The sequence below is a fragment of the Conger conger genome, chromosome 19 (assembly GCF_963514075.1).
Source record: "Conger conger chromosome 19, fConCon1.1, whole genome shotgun sequence".
Lineage (NCBI taxonomy): Eukaryota > Metazoa > Chordata > Actinopteri > Anguilliformes > Congridae > Conger > Conger conger.
The window spans coordinates 16,737,360-16,753,538 of record NC_083778.1 but is presented as its reverse complement, the minus strand read 5'-3'; positions in this window follow the sequence as shown (position 1 = coordinate 16,753,538).

Below are 16,179 nucleotides of genomic sequence, written 5' to 3'. Positions count from 1 at the left end.
TTTCTCAGTTCGTCAGTGTTCCCTTCAGTGTCGGTACCAGATGAGTTGTTCGCGTCTTCTTCCTCTCCGCTCTCCCACAAGGCATGCACCACCCGAAATCCAGTCATACGTGCCATTTTCTGCAATGAAACGTGTTCCGCGATGAAAAATGTTTGCCTCAAATGAAGTGATATGCTTCTATATGTCATTTTATCGTGCTTTACGGTAAGCGTTTTCGCACATGGCATCGCCCATACCCTACCGGAGACTCATCATCACTGTTATGTACGCTACTGAGGATCCAAAAGCAGACCAATGGAAAATCCAAAAACGTAGTTTATGCAGTCCAAGTTCAGAGCCAAGAGATCATTTGCATAGAGTTGGAGACAGTAAGTGATAGTAAGAGACAGGTGCGAACACAAGTAATCAGGGATAGCATAGGAAGGCGGAGTTATAGAACAGTGTAGAAAACTCGGAGATAATGTATTTAGTTACGTGATTAAATCTAAATTAAATTTAAGTGACTGTTGGTTACTTAGTTAGACAGGCAGTAAGTGTATTAATAGGATCAGCACTGTACAATATCTAAATTAGTAGTAGTTAGTAAGAAAAGTGCTTTACAACATTTAACTATCGAGAGAAGCCGGAAGTAAGGAATGCGATGCTTGTGTATACGAATAGTGAAGCACGCAGACAGGGGAGTGACTCGGGCTCAGAACATTCAGACACAGACATCACAGGGGATCACGAATGTAATAACAGAAATGGAAACAATAACCAGATATGCATGAATAAATAACAAGAATAAACAGGAATAAACATAAAAACAAACATAACAAACTCACTTCCGGTAAAAAAAAAAAAAAACGATGATCGTAATGGCGCGTTCCATTTACCTCGGAAGTCGGAAGTCGGAAGTCGGAGCTGGGGATGACGTCACACTCGAGTTGACCGCTTTCCAGTAAACAACTCGGATAACCAAGATGGACGCCTCCAGGAAAACGTTTGTTGTGCTTGCTCTGTCGGAATACAGAAAACTAATGCATCAATATGAGGTCCACCTCAAAAATATTGAAGAAGATAGAAGACACAGAAGGTATTGTAATGTTTGTTCTCCAGCGTAATTCAGTGTGGGGAAAACGTTTGACTGCATTTTATTTGGTTTTTAGTCGGTCATTCCGTACCAGTAACGTTACACAAAGGATGAGGGCTCTTCAGAATATCTAACAATTCTGATACAATTGATTTAATAGTCTGCTAGATGGGATATGTGTAGCATACATTTGACCCCCCCAAACGAATTCTACCGATTTACCAATCCGTACATTATGCTTTTGTTACTAGTTGTATGGTAGCTCAAAACATGTGTACACGATAAAAAAAGATAAGGAGATAATATGTATAGAGCTTAAAGGTCTCAGGCACCAAGCCTGATTTCAGGAACAGACTCATTTTAAAATTCATATATTTAATTCAATTCAATTCATTGTATAAATTTCCTTCTGGACAACTTTTCAGGCTCACCAATCTTTTCATGCTATAATGGGGCGGTCGTTTTGGACCAGGAACACAGAATTAATATTATTATGATTAATAATATGATTTAGGTTACTGATATCAGCTCTACTGCGGGCAAAACAGCGAGTCATCCTGAAGACTGGAACTGAGTGGGAGGTCATGCTGAACATGGATGACTACACTTTTGCACGCCATTTCCACGTCACCAAGCCACAGTTTGAATATCTCCAGATGAAGTTGCAGGAGAACGGCATAAAAAAAGAACACAGTCAAGGTCTACCACCAGTGCCTGTGACAAAGAAGGTGCTGATGTTCCTGTGGTACATGGCCAACCAAAACAGCTTTAGGGAGATTTCAGACAAGTTTGATGTGTCACAGTCGTCAGCACACAGGATCATTCTAGAAGTGCTCCACATCATGTCTACAATGGGACAAACCTTCATCTCCTGGCCAAACACTTGTGAGAAAGCAGCGTCTGCTGCTGTTTTCCACCGGCTCTGTGGCCTCAGTGGCATCATCGGTGCAATCGATGGGTGCCACATAAGGGTGCAGAGGCCACATATAAGAGGAGGAGACTACATGAACAGAAAATCATTCTACTCTGTCCTCCTTCAGGGTATTGTAGATGAGAGGGGGCGATTCATTGACATTTTTGCTGGACCACCAGGCAGGGTTCATGATGCCAGGATGCTGAGGGCCTCCAACTTCTACGCAGCATGGGAGGAGAAGATGGGCGAGTACAGCTTGCTGGGAGACAGTGCCTACATTGGACAGGCCTTCCCATTTGTCATCACTCCTAAGCGTGACAATGGAGCTCTTTCTGAAGCAGACCAGCTGCAGAACTCCAAGATCAGCCATGGGAGGGTGATCATCGAGCAAGCCTTTGGAAGGATGAAGTGCAAGTGGAGGCGTCTTCGTGATCTGCAGAACACCCGGATTGATGCTGTGGTAATGATCATAATGGCAGCATGTTTCCTACACAATATGTGCATTGGTGTGTCAGAGATGTGCCAGGAACACCCACATGGCTGCCCAAGGCAGGGAGATGAAAATTAGTAGATTATCATGATGTATGTGAAGTGCCTAATTTCGGTTATCAGTATTGGCCAAATGTTCATATCAGTGCATCAGTAATTATTACTCATGCATTAAAAGCAGTAGTTTGCTGTTCTAAGTGATGGAGGTGGGGCCCAACTTTGCCATATCTGGGTACAACTGATAATTTTTTTAATGGATTAATCTGCTGATTATTTTCTCAAGTAATTGATTGCTGCTGTTATGAGTGTTTGTACAGCCTGTGTGTACCAGTAAAAAAGTTTTTTCCTCAAGTAAGTGTTACGATCGCTCGTAAATCGTAACATGAAGGACACACACCAGTTTAAGGAATAACAAAATAGAATTTAATAAGACAAAAGATAACAAAATATACAAAAATTAGTAATGAGGTGTGTAGAGCTATGTGTCATGTATTTAATGTAGGTACATAAATTGAATGTGACTGGATACGTGTAAATGTTAGCCAGTCAAACAAAAAGGCTTGTCAGCATGGGAGGAAGCAAGCCCCAACTGCAGGAATGGCAGATGTCTTAAGCCAAAACCCCCGGCCACAGGTGCACCTCATTAAGCTGATGACCCTCTTGTTTCTCAGCCAGCCACTTGAAAGACAAAAAACAGAAAAACCAGAAACGGATACGAGCGGGCCGTCACACCTTCCCCCATAAAGAAGAGGGACCATAGGGCCCTCTTTAATAAACGAATATTAAACAGATAAATCACTAGTTATCAATAAATCAATTATTGACTTTTTTATTTATTATTATTATAATTTTTTTAACAAAACAACTCCCATCGGCCCATAATGTGCACCAAACGTACAAATGAACGCTTGAGTCGACACCAAAAAAAAAAGAGGGTGCAAAAGAGAGAAGAGGAAAATTACAACAATACTTCCCTTACTCCAGGGTTCCTCTACCTCCACCACAATAACCAGTCCACTCCTCTACTGGCCCCCTAACCTCCACACCCCCCTTCCTGTGCACCGGGGTGGGGGAAAAGAGCAAAAGTGAGCAGAAGAGTATCAAAGCGAGAGAGATAAGATCAGCAGATTGAGGAGAGTAAAGGAAGGCAAAAGTCAAAGTGAGAACAGCGACAATTAACTGTCCACCGGGGCACGGCTCAAGGCGTCAGCCAACACCCACTTGGTCGACACAGTCCTCCATACGCGGCAATGGGTAACAGTCGGCCTTAGTTACTGCAGTAACTTTACGGTAATCGGTACAAAATCTGTAGGTGCCATCAGGCTTAGGCACCAACAGGCAAGGCGAAGACCAATTAGCATAACTATGTTCTGCTATGTTATTATTAAGCATGTATTCCAATTCGGCATCAAGCTGCTTCCGTTTGTTTGGCGAGACTCGATAAAACCGTTGCCTAATGGGAGGAGAGTCACCGACATCAATATCATGTTCGACCAATGTTGTACGTGACGGGATGTCAGGACAGACAAATGTGCAAACTGAGATTCAAGTTTACATAAGAACTCAGAGTTATTAAGTCTACCCTGAAAAACACAGTCAGCCGGCATAATTACATCCTCTGCAGCCTCCCCAACTACTCCTTGTGAAAAAGGATATCGGAAAGGCATAACAGATGCAGTAGTAGACAAAGGAGGGACCTGGTTTATATTTTTGGCGACAGCGACAGTAACCAGCACTGCATCATCCTCTGCCTTCGGTGCCACAGCCAATGAAGAATCGGCTTTCTGATCAGAGATAAACTCCTGAGAAGAAACCGACAGGGGACCGATTACCTTACCAGATCGGCTCTTTAAGGCTTTGTCTACAGGTGAAACGGCTTCCACTGGATCTACCAGAAAGGTCTCACTTAGATCAATCAATGAACAGGGATACTCCTTTTTTAAATGGTCAACAGGGGCCTTAATGCTGTTACGGATCATAGCCCGAGTAATGGCACAAGCCGAAAACACCTCTGGGTACCTCCGCACATTCACATCCACCTCCGTAGGCATGCATGGGACAGAGACAACCTCTAGAGGGCGCTGTACATCTTTCCACACAGCTCCACCAGCCAAATCATTTCCTAAAAGGAAAGTAACTCCCGCTACTGGCAAGGAGGGGCGCACACCCACTACAACCTTGCCATTGACCAAATCAGAAGATAGATTAATTTCATGTAATGGAACGTTCACATGGGTCAATTCAATGCCCTGTATTAACACACTGCGTCCAATATCAGTTTTTGATGAAAGGGGCAAAATACCCTCCAAAAGAAATGATTGAGTTGCCCCTGTATCCCTCAGTATTGTAACAGCCTGCTTCACTGTGTTACCACCGAGAGATACAAAACCTTTAGTGAGAAATGGAGCAAACTCTATACATGGAGTAACCTTTATAGAGGGAACAGGATCCTGAATTTTCAAATGAGTCACCTTAGGAGTATCAATACAATTACGTGAGCATGGCACAGGGGCTGCTAAAGCAGCAACCCTAAATTGAGCGGACTTCTTTTTTTCTTTAAGAACCGGACAATCACTAATCCAATGGCCTTTTTGTTTACAATAGGCACAAGCCCCATTAAGCTTTTTCCCAGTTAATTTACGATCAATCTTTTTCTCAACTGCATTTGCATCATTACCAATACCAGAAGGATCTTCTGATTGAGACTGACAAGGATCAACGTTATTAAAAGCATGGCTACGAAAACGGTGGTCTCCAAACCCACTTTTATGCGTCGGCACAAATTCATCAGCAAGCACAGCTGCATCCACTGCCGTCTGCACTTTGTGCTCATTAACATAAGTAGCAACGCGGTCGGGAACAGAATTCTTAAACTGCTCAAGTACCAGTAAATCACGTAATTGTTCAAATGTAGTAACAGTGGATGCTTTAATCCAGCGGTCAAAAAAACTCAATGACTCCCTAGCGAATTCAACGTGCGTTTGCCCTGCACCTTTCTTATAATTCCTAAATTTTTGGCGATAAGCCTCAGGAACTAACTCATAGGATTTTAGAACAGCGGATTTGACAATGTTATAGTTAGAGCACTGTTCAGATGTTAGTGCTGAATACGCTTCCTGAGCCTTCCCAGTAAAAATACACTGAAGCATCAGTGTTCTTGGTACATCCGGCCACCCCAAAGTATCAGCTACACGCTCAAATAAAATAAAGAAATATCAACGTCTTTTTCATTGAACCTAGGAAGTAATCTTAAATTTTTTACAATATCAAACGCTGGCGCACCACGGCTACTACTAGAGGGAAACAAAGATCCACCCCAAGTGGCATTCAAGTCACCAGGACTCACCCCCTCTTTGAGCAAATCAATTTGGGCCATACGAAATTCCTGGTCGGCATTTGCTTTCCTTTCCTCAAAATCCAGTCTTCTCTGCTCTAAAGCAATTTTGTCCTGTTCCAATGCGAGTTGCTGAAAAACCAAACGCCCATCCGCATCTACACTACCTGAACTAGGTTTGGGACCAATCAAAGAAGCCATCAAAGGACCTTCTACAGCTTCTGGGGCCTCTATTAACAATCAATTAACAATCAATTCCACCAATAAATTCTTTATTTCAGGCTTTCTAAGTTTTGCCCCCACGTCAGAATGGCCCAACTGCTCCGCCAATTCAATCAAGCAATCCTTACGAAGTGCATCTAACCTAGACCAGCTGGGTTGTTCCAAAAATGCAGCAACCACCAGAGAAAGAGTCTTTTTAATTTCGGATTTCTCTTTAGACATAATGAGGTAAATTGAAACGGATTAACTAAATTAGTGGAGATTATACCAGAATGGCAATGAACAAACAAATTCCTAAGTTATAATCGCATAAATCCCTCACTTTACTCTCCGCTATTGCACCCAACCGAAAAAAAACCAAACAAGACAACGATTTGCAACCAAACAGTGTGCAAAAAAATTAATAAAAAAAAAAACTGAAGGAGCTTTCCCCACAGATCTACCTGATCAACCCTAGTCTTCTGGGAGTCCCTACGGCTCGAGGCGGCTTTAAATGCTGAAACTGTACGCACAATGAATAACCAATTGACAAGTTACCACCGTAACGTCGGAGCGTGCCCCCACCGTCACAAACAACCCGAAAATAACAAACTAAAATAAAAAAATCGACAGGCCTCCCGGCCGTGCCGCTCAACCTATCAGGGGAATATAGCTTTAAGCACCAGTAATTATTACACAAGTATTATCAGAACAAATCAATACTTTAATTGCACACTAGTATGGTAACACTCACCGGTCCTCGGAAGGATGGAGCAGCGGGGAACAGTAGTAGCTCCAACTCACGAAACTGGAACTAGAATAATTATTCTTCACTCCCACGATCAAAAATACATTTAAACAAGCATGAACTAGTCTATATAAACCAATGCGTGTCTATTGGCATCTGTTCAAAGTGTTACGGTAGCTTAGACCACTGGAAAATAGGCTACGCCAATCCAGAAAACACAAACAAATCCAGATAGCAAATCCAGATAATACAAACAAACGGACACGAAACGAGTCCTACCAAAAGGAATCAGGTGAGTACTTACTCATACCAAAGAACAAAGCTACCTGAAAGTAACGACGCCGCGGCGACCAAATATAAACAGATGCCAAAACCGCCTTATTCCGAAATAAGGCATTCAAACTCGCAATGCAAGTAAAAATAAAGGGATCAAAAAGGATCCCGGACGAGCCCCCATTATGTTACTATCGCTCGTAAATCGTAACATGAAGGACACACACCAGTTTAAGGAATAACAAAATAATAGAATTTAATAAGACAAAAGATAACAAAATATACAAAAATTAGTAATGAGGTGTGTAGAGCTATGTGTCATGTATTTAATGTAGGTACATAAATTGAATGTGACTGGATACGTGTAAATGTTAGCCAGTCAAACAAAAAGGCTTGTCAGCATGGGAGGAAGCCCCAACTGCAGGAATGGCAGATGTCTTAAGCCAAAACCTCCGGCCACAGGTGCACCTCATTAAGCTGATGACCCTCTTGTTCCTCAGCCAGCCACTTGAAAGACAAAAAACTGAAAAACCAGAAACGGATACGAGCGGGCCGTCACATAAGTGTTTCACCTTTTATTCCTAGCCCAGAGAGAAGCATTAGGGGGGGAAAACAAGTCATTGAATATCCAAACAACAATTTATTAAAACAGACAGAAAATGTGCAAAATACTAATTATACAAATACAAAAATAAATGTATCAAATTCAAGTTTGACACATTTACAACAACAACAAAAAAAAACTTCAAATGGAACAATAAACGTGCAGCAGCAGCAAAAAAAAATTCTACTGGGAACTCACAAATGGAACGCACTACCTGTCTTTAACCTTAACTGTCTGGAACCTGGAGACTCTCACACCATACCACATTAGATATTTAAAATAATAATAATAACAGTAACAATGTTTGTTTTGTTGGGCATGCTAACCAGTTACTTTTTATGTGTTTTAGAGAGCTGCAAGGAGAATGATGATCTGCCATCCAGGCCATCACCATCACCCATGCCAGCAAATGAGTTGCTGGCATGGGAACAAACACTGTTTCTGACCTGACCTGATGCAGCAGCACATTGACTTGTGTATTTAGGCCTGATTTAAAATAGGCCTAAATACACAAAACAAAATCCAAATCACATCTTGTCCAATAATCTATTCATCAGTGCCTCAAACCCCTGCTGAGAAGACTTCATCTGCGCCAGAGTCTCCTCGTGCCGCCGCTGACTGGCTTCTTCTGACTCACGCAAGAAGCTCGTCAAATCGTCATCCACCCTGCGGCGTTTACGAGGTGTTGATGTAGGTGGCGTCGGTGTGGCAGTTGCTCTGGGATTTGGTGTAGCAGGTGGGCTGGATGCAGTGGCAGCAAATGCTGCGACACTGCTGCAATGTCCCAGTGCCTCTGGCCTGCGCACCTCTAGCCCCTCTGAGGTCCCAACAACAGGGAAGACAACATCATGCTGGCTTCCCAGAAGGTCATCCATCTCAGAGAAAAACTGGAAACGCATGGTTCCCTTTCCTGTTGTTTTATTGTTGTCTTTAACTTTTTTTATAGGCGTCTAGAAGCGTGTTCCACTTCCTGGCCACCTTTTCAGGGCAGAAATGTTGTAAAAACTGACTGCCCAACTTTTCTGCTGCCTCTTTCCACAATTGTTTTTTGTTGGCCTTGCCATGTTTAAGCCGGGCATTTAAGTCTGCAAGGGTTTTAGGGAGACCATCACCTTCACTGTCAATGTGCTGCTGCATCAGGTCTATCAGAAACAGTGTTTGTTCCTTGCTGAAGCCCTCATTTGCTGGCATGGGTGATGGTGATGGCCTGGATGGCAGATCATCATTCTCCTTGCAGCTCTCTAAAACACATATAAAGTAACTAGTTAGCATGCACAACAAAACAAACATTGTTACTGTTATTATTATAATAAATATCTAACGTGTTATGGTGTGAGAGTCTCCAGGTTCCACCAGGTTTGCCATGATTGTGCAGGCCTCATTCAAATAATAACTGGTGGGGTCTTCTGCCTTCTGGAACAAAGGACCAGGAAATGGATTGCTCCTCTGGGAATCCAAAAACATGGCCATGTTCCTGTCTAGATAGACTTAAATAGAAAACAACAAACCCATACACACACAGTTAACATTACAGCCGTGATAGAGCTCTGGGATAGTTAATTTAGTTAATTTATTTCATTTATTTATTTAGCAGAGATAAATAAGCAGAAATAACTACATAAATATTTTGAAACAAAACACTACCTCTCCATGTTCAAAAGTCAGTCACAGATAAACTGTGTACTATTTCAAAACATTTTCAACATAAACAGACAACGAAAGACCTAACCATACAACCACAACTACTTTGACGATCCTTTACCGGTGTTTTAGGTGGACAAAATATGTCTTACTTACTTACATACTTCAAAATATGTATGAAGTCACCCTATTTAAAAAAAGGATTTCCAATGTTTTCTTTGTTTCACGGGTTGGGGAGTGCAAGTAAGTATTTTCACCATACCTCTCAACATTGGGCTTTGAAAATAAGGGATGTTCGTCAAGTCTCACGCATTGACGGCGTTAACTTGTCCGAGAATACACGCATATTAGTCTCAGTCTAGCGCCTGGGAAGTGCTGCGGGAAAATCGAGTACTGTGGCTTGTATTCTCGGACAGGGTAACGCTCCCCGTTTGCTCCGTCAACATTGAAACAACGTGATTGGGCCAATATGGGAGATTTACGGGGGAAATTACAGGAGAGTTGACAGGTATGATTTTCACCAAAACCATGATCTTTTTCTAAAACTTACCAAGTAATTTTGGTGCCAAAACCTAACCAAGTACATAGGTTTCTGGCTGAAAGCCCTGAAGGCAAGCGCTCTAACCAGCTTTGCTATTGTTGCTATCGTTGTAGCCATTGTTAGCAATACCAGTTGAAAACACCACATTACACGGTATTCTATACATACAAACACCGTGGTACATGTCCACAGATAGACGTTGGACAGTACTACGTATAACACTTATTTAATTACACAAAAACAAAACAGAAGTGCTAATAAATAATACATTACGAGAGATTTCACTTACCGTTGAGGCACGGAGCAGCCATCTTGGATTTCTAACTCGGGGTTACTCGGTCCTTCCGACTTTCCCAGTCGGAAATCCCACCTCAGGGGGCGTTCCAGTTGAAATGTCCGACTGGGAACTCGGAAATTCCGACTTCCCAGTACAAATGGAACGCGCCATAAATATACGTCAAATGACGTCGTAAAACTGGAAGTGAGTTTTCTTTTCGAAACAGGAAATGACGTATATATATATCGAAACCGGAAGTTACGTTTATTTTCAAAACAGGAAATGACGGAAACCGGAAGTGACATGAGTATATATTGAAACAGGAAGTGACGTTTATTTTCGGAAACGGGAAGTGACATATTTCCGCAAACCGGAAGTGACGTACACTCCCCAAACCGGAAGTCACGTATAACTCACCCACAGGTATCCGTCACTCCTTTACAGGCACTGCCAAAAGCCGATGGACCACGGGTAACGCCCTCACAATCTTTTATAAAAAAGGTGACTGTTTACCTGTATCTTAGTTGTGCGCACTGGTCCTACTCGGAGAAAAACACCGTGTCCCATCGGCCATCAGCTGTCCCGCTTTAGAAGATTGATCCCGGGTTTCGGCACCAAATGTTGAGGAAATATTTTTGTCGCTTTTCTTCCTCGTCCCTTTTTCGTTGTATTGGCAGCAATGATGTTGAAGAAGCACTCAGAGTCAACAGTTGTTCATTACAAATCTTTAGTTTAAAATAAAACAGATTAATCTGGGGGATCTGTGTGCTCTATGAAAGCTGAGCTGTCTTAACCTTTTGCCTCTATAATGACACAGGCAAATTGGCTGGTGATCACTAGCTCAAAACATTTCTCTGCAAAGACCCACATTGCTTGACCTGCATCACTGAGTCAAAACAGGTGGTATCCAATGTCATGGCTTTTTAAACACCTGATTAAGTGTTCTCTGCACTTTCATTAAACATACTCTGTACTTTGCAGCTCAATGTGTTTGAACAGACACACAGTTCTAATTATTCATGGTGACTTATTATGAAAAAAGATTCTTCAAACATTATGGCTTATCATTGTAGGACTAAACCACATTTGAAATATAATATATAGACATAAAGAAACATTTAGGAAATGGTATTTTTGCACATGATCCTAAATTTGAACCATTTCAGTTTTAATAAAAGCATTTCAATCAAACTTAATCATTATTTTAAACATTCCTGGTTTTCAATCAGAGCATTTTGATCAAACTTTAACAAAATTCACTTACTCATGCAGTTCTTCTTCAGCTGGTGGTGTACTTTGTGTTTCTTCTGCATCTTCATCTCTGAAAAAAAACAAAATGTGACATAGTTACATCATATAGCCGAGTAGCCTGCGTCTAAGACAAAAACGCAGTGGTATTAGAACAGGGTGGAAACAAACACGCTTTACTGAATATTCAGGGCATATTCTAGTTCCTCTCTCCCCGTTATCTTTGTAAAAGATTATGGATGAAATAAATGATTTGGATAACAGTGTACTGAACACATTTATCAAATAAATGATTGCTTACAGAAAGATAATGAGAAAAGAACATTGTTCAGGGAGAAAGGAGAGAAGCGGATCCTCTTTGTGAGTTTGGCGTATGAGCGAAGGCCATGTTTTGCTAATAGGCCTCGTATCGATCAGCCTGAGAGCTTTAGAAAAAGTGACCTTGACGCGCTGCCAAATACTCCACAGGAGTGAACAGTGATTTTACTTTCTGGACCTGGGTTCTACACCTATCGGTTTATCACAACTACAGGGCAGCTTCATGGTCCCTGCGTTTGATACTTAAGAGTACCTCACCTTCTGCTGCCCATCCCCACACTGCTCTTCATGAGCGTACGAGCGCAACCTCACAAAACATTTGCATGTGGATCTTACACACACTACAGTCAGCCATTTTGTACTGAATTCAGAAGCAGGAGAGTAACCAGCGTGAATGAAGGGCCTCGTTCATCTGTAATGGAGTGGCGTCGGGCGGTTGGTAGTTAACGCACACAGCTGAGGGTACAGGGTCTCGGTGGTGTGTATCGTTCGTCTGCTCCAGGTGCCGGTGTGTGGGACGGACCGGCCGGCCTTCATCCAGAGGAGGAGTTCTGACTGCCCCCTGAAGACTGGGGGGGGGGGGTGTCACCCCGAAAACAGGGAGCAGGTATTTCACAAAAATGGGATGCTGCAGTGTTAGCGGTATCAGACAACTTCTGTGACAGTGACTTGGAGTCCTCCAATCACCATAAATCATCACTACCAATGATTCCAGCAGTAACTGAAGCGCACAAGCAATGAGAAACATTAATAATAAGCTCTCAAACCCATGAGATTAGATAAAAACGGATTATTTTCAATGTAACTAAATACATAGTTATTGGTGCTTGGTATTGGAGTTGAAACTTGTCAGTGTGATTTAGCGTGGTGCAGAATCACAAAAAGCCTCTGGAGAGTCTCTGCTCCAATTTCTTCTCTTCTCTCTCATTCGCTGAAGTTCTATAAAACCAGCTTCATTTTATGTGTGCTTTAAAAAATAAGACTGCTTACATGAATGTTTTCAGTTGACCCAGAAAAGTTGTGTGTGATGAGCGTGGTTTTACATACTTCAAGAAGTTTCTGACAGCCTGCCAGCTTTACAGTGGCAGGTATTGGGGCATTCAGGGTTTGTGGTCGAAAACCAAGTAACTCCCAAGTGCTTTGATTTTTAATATTTAAGTTTTGGGTTTCACAAATAAAATATCGAACTAGTACATTCCTAAAAAAAACTTTTTTATACTACATCTAAAAATGTAAAGTTATGGCGATTCTTTTCTATAAAATTAGCAGCTGCCCAGTAGTGCTCCAACATAAAAAAATTTAAAATCTTAAAAATTGAAATGGTGTGGTCCAGGCATAGCTGTGACCCTAAATGACTGGACAGGCTCTGCTTCCACTAGTGAATAACCCAGACTGGGTTCTGTTTCCACTAGTGAATAACCCAGACTGGACTCTGTTTCCACTAGTGAATAACCCATAGTATAGTTATGTTCTGTGCATTACAGCAGCTCCATCAGCTCTTTAATAATCTTCTGGGTGTGACGCTGTTAAAACATTTCATCTTAAATTACTGAAGGAACATTAATGTTCTGCTTTCCTGACTTGAGTACAGTTATTCTCCAAACAGCTGCAACCAGTGACACACACAGAGTACGCACATTAGTACATGCCAACTGTGCCTGGGACAGGCTACAATGCTGCCCATTAAAAATCCTGCTCAGTGACAAGCCCTCATCGCAGTAATGGATGTATATGCCGTCATAAGCTCGCCTTGATGTTTATTGATCGGTGTGTTTTACACCCCAAACGCCCGCCCGGTTCAGTCAGTGTACATATTTCTAATCGAATCAAACGCCCTGTGTTTACTCGCGCAACATCAACGTGCTCTTTTCAATTACAGACAAATTTACAACTCTCTCTCTCTCGCTCACTCTCTCTCTCTCACCCTCGCTCATGTTGCTAGGCAACAGCAGGATTGCTTTTGGGACATTTTCCAGGAAACCTGGAGAAAAAGTGCACCACGGGCAATTGCTCCGTTGAAGTGCAAATGAACTCAAGTCATCCTCATCAACTCGCAATCGCGCTTCACTGCAGGTTTCCAAAACCTCACAAAGGTTAGAACTTTAGCTTCTGAAGTGCGTGTGTGTGTGTATGAGTGTGTGCGTGTGTATGTGCGTGTGCGCTTGTGAGCCGACCGCTGAGTGATGCAGCGGGAGAAGGCTGTGGGTGTAACGGCTGGGAGCCTCTTCTGAACCCATAAAAACAACCCAGATCTCAGCTACTGTTATTTTTCTTCAGCGTAAAAACGTCCTCTGAACACTATAAAGGGCGTGTGGAGTTCCTGTTGAGAGGAAGTCTGACTCATCAGTCAGCTCACATTATCCCTGGCCATCACAACAAGAAAATGTGAGAAATTCACATGATAAACACATAAGCATGAACCTTAACCAGTGAACCACACATCAGATACTGCCCACAACTCCACAGCTTGGCCTGCATTTAATCATGTGACCTTAACTCTGACATGCAAAGCATTGTGGGTGAAGTTGTGTATTGGCTGGAGCTGTGTTTGTGAAGGGAGAGACACTGCACTTGTCATTTAAGGATCAACCACACATTCAAATAATAACAAGAAAAATTATAATAATGTACTATCATCTTCATCATTCAGCACGAGACCAAACAACCCTACCCTTTCCAACTGTTTTTAATATTAAATTAAAAACAGGCCAGAACATTGTATGAAAAACCTGGAGTATAAAAAGCAATGTAGAGCAGTTTCCCTTTTGAACAGGAGAGGGCAGCATTTACCAATAACTCTAAACCCTCGACAGCATAGACCAGCGATATGTGTTGTTGTTCTACGCTTTCTCCACTAGACGGAGTCCGAGTATAACGTCCAACGACTCGTTCCCATCGATTGCGTGCCTATTGTATTTTCTATTTTCTGCTACTAGAGGGTGCGCTCAGACCACACTGGTTCAGCCTACAGTTCCAGATGGATCTGCAAGCGCACACCACAAACCTGTCAGAGCAAGCAATGTCTTAAGCACACCAGGTCCATCGAAAGGATAACGTCAATCAAAAAAACAGAAATTTCCGATCTGTTCAGCGAAGTTATTTCTGATATTTCCCAGAACTTAGATACAGCATGCTAATACGTGGTATTGTTTTTCGTTCATAAATTCAGAACAGAGTGGAAACAAACGCGGGTACTGAATATTAAGACGAACACAGAGAGAAGTTGCAATACAGCACACGTATTTACCAATATGACCGTAAGATATACACTTACTTGGTCTTTTTAAGATCTACCACACATCACGTATGTATTATTTTGAGATGCAATGGTAAGAGTGTTGGAATTTAAAAACGTGCATTTCTGAATATTCAATTTGAAATACACACGCAAGAAATTCACCAGCAGTGTCCTCAGCTGGATCCTTTCGCAGTTCGTCAGTGTTCCCTTCAGTGTCGGTACCAGATGAGTTGTTCGCGTCTTCTTCCTCTCCGCTCTCCCACAAGGCATGCACCACCCGAAATCCAGTCATACGTGCCATTTTCTGCAATGAAACGTGTTCCGCGATGAAAAATGTGTGCCTCAAATGAAGTGATATGCTTCTATATGTCATTTTATCGTGCTTTACGGTAGGCGTTTTCGCACATGGCCTCGCCCCTCCCCTGCCGGAGACTCATCATCACTGTTATGTACGCTACTGAGGATCCAAAAGCAGACCAACGGATAATCCAAAAACGTAGTTTATGCAGTCCAAGTTCAGAGCCAAGAGAGTTGGAGACGTAGTGATAGTAAGAGACAGGTGCGAAAAACAAGTAATCAGGGATAGCATAGGAAGGCGGAGTTATAGAACGTAGAAAACTCGGAGATAATGTTATTTAGTTACGTGATTAAATCTAAATTAAATTTAAGTGACTGCTGGTAACTTAGTTAGACAGGCAGCAAGTGTATTAATAGGATTAGCACTGTACAATATCTAAATTAGTAGTAGTTAGTAAGAAAAGTGCTTTACAACATTTAACTATCGAGAGAAGCCGGAAGTAAGGAATGCGAGGCTTGTGTATACGAATAGTGAAGCACGCAGACAGGGGAGTGACTCGGGCTCAGAACATTCAGACACAGACATCACAGGGGATCACGAATGTAATAACAGAAATGGAAACCTTAACCAGATATGCATGAATAAATAACAAGAATAAACAGGAATAAACATAAAAACAAACATAACAAACTCACTTCCGGTAAAAAAAACAAAAAAAACGATGATCGTAAATATTCGTCAAATGACGTCGTAAAACCGGAAGTGAGTTTTCTTTTCAGAACAGGAAATGACGTATATATATATATCGAAACCGGAAGTTACGTTTATTTTCAAAACAGGAAATGACGGAAACCGGAAGTGACACGAGTATCTATTGAAACAGGAAGTGACGTTTATTTTCGGAAACGGGAAATGACATTTCCGCAAACCGGAAGTGACGTATACTCCCCAAACCGGAAGTCACCCACTCACCCACAGGTATCC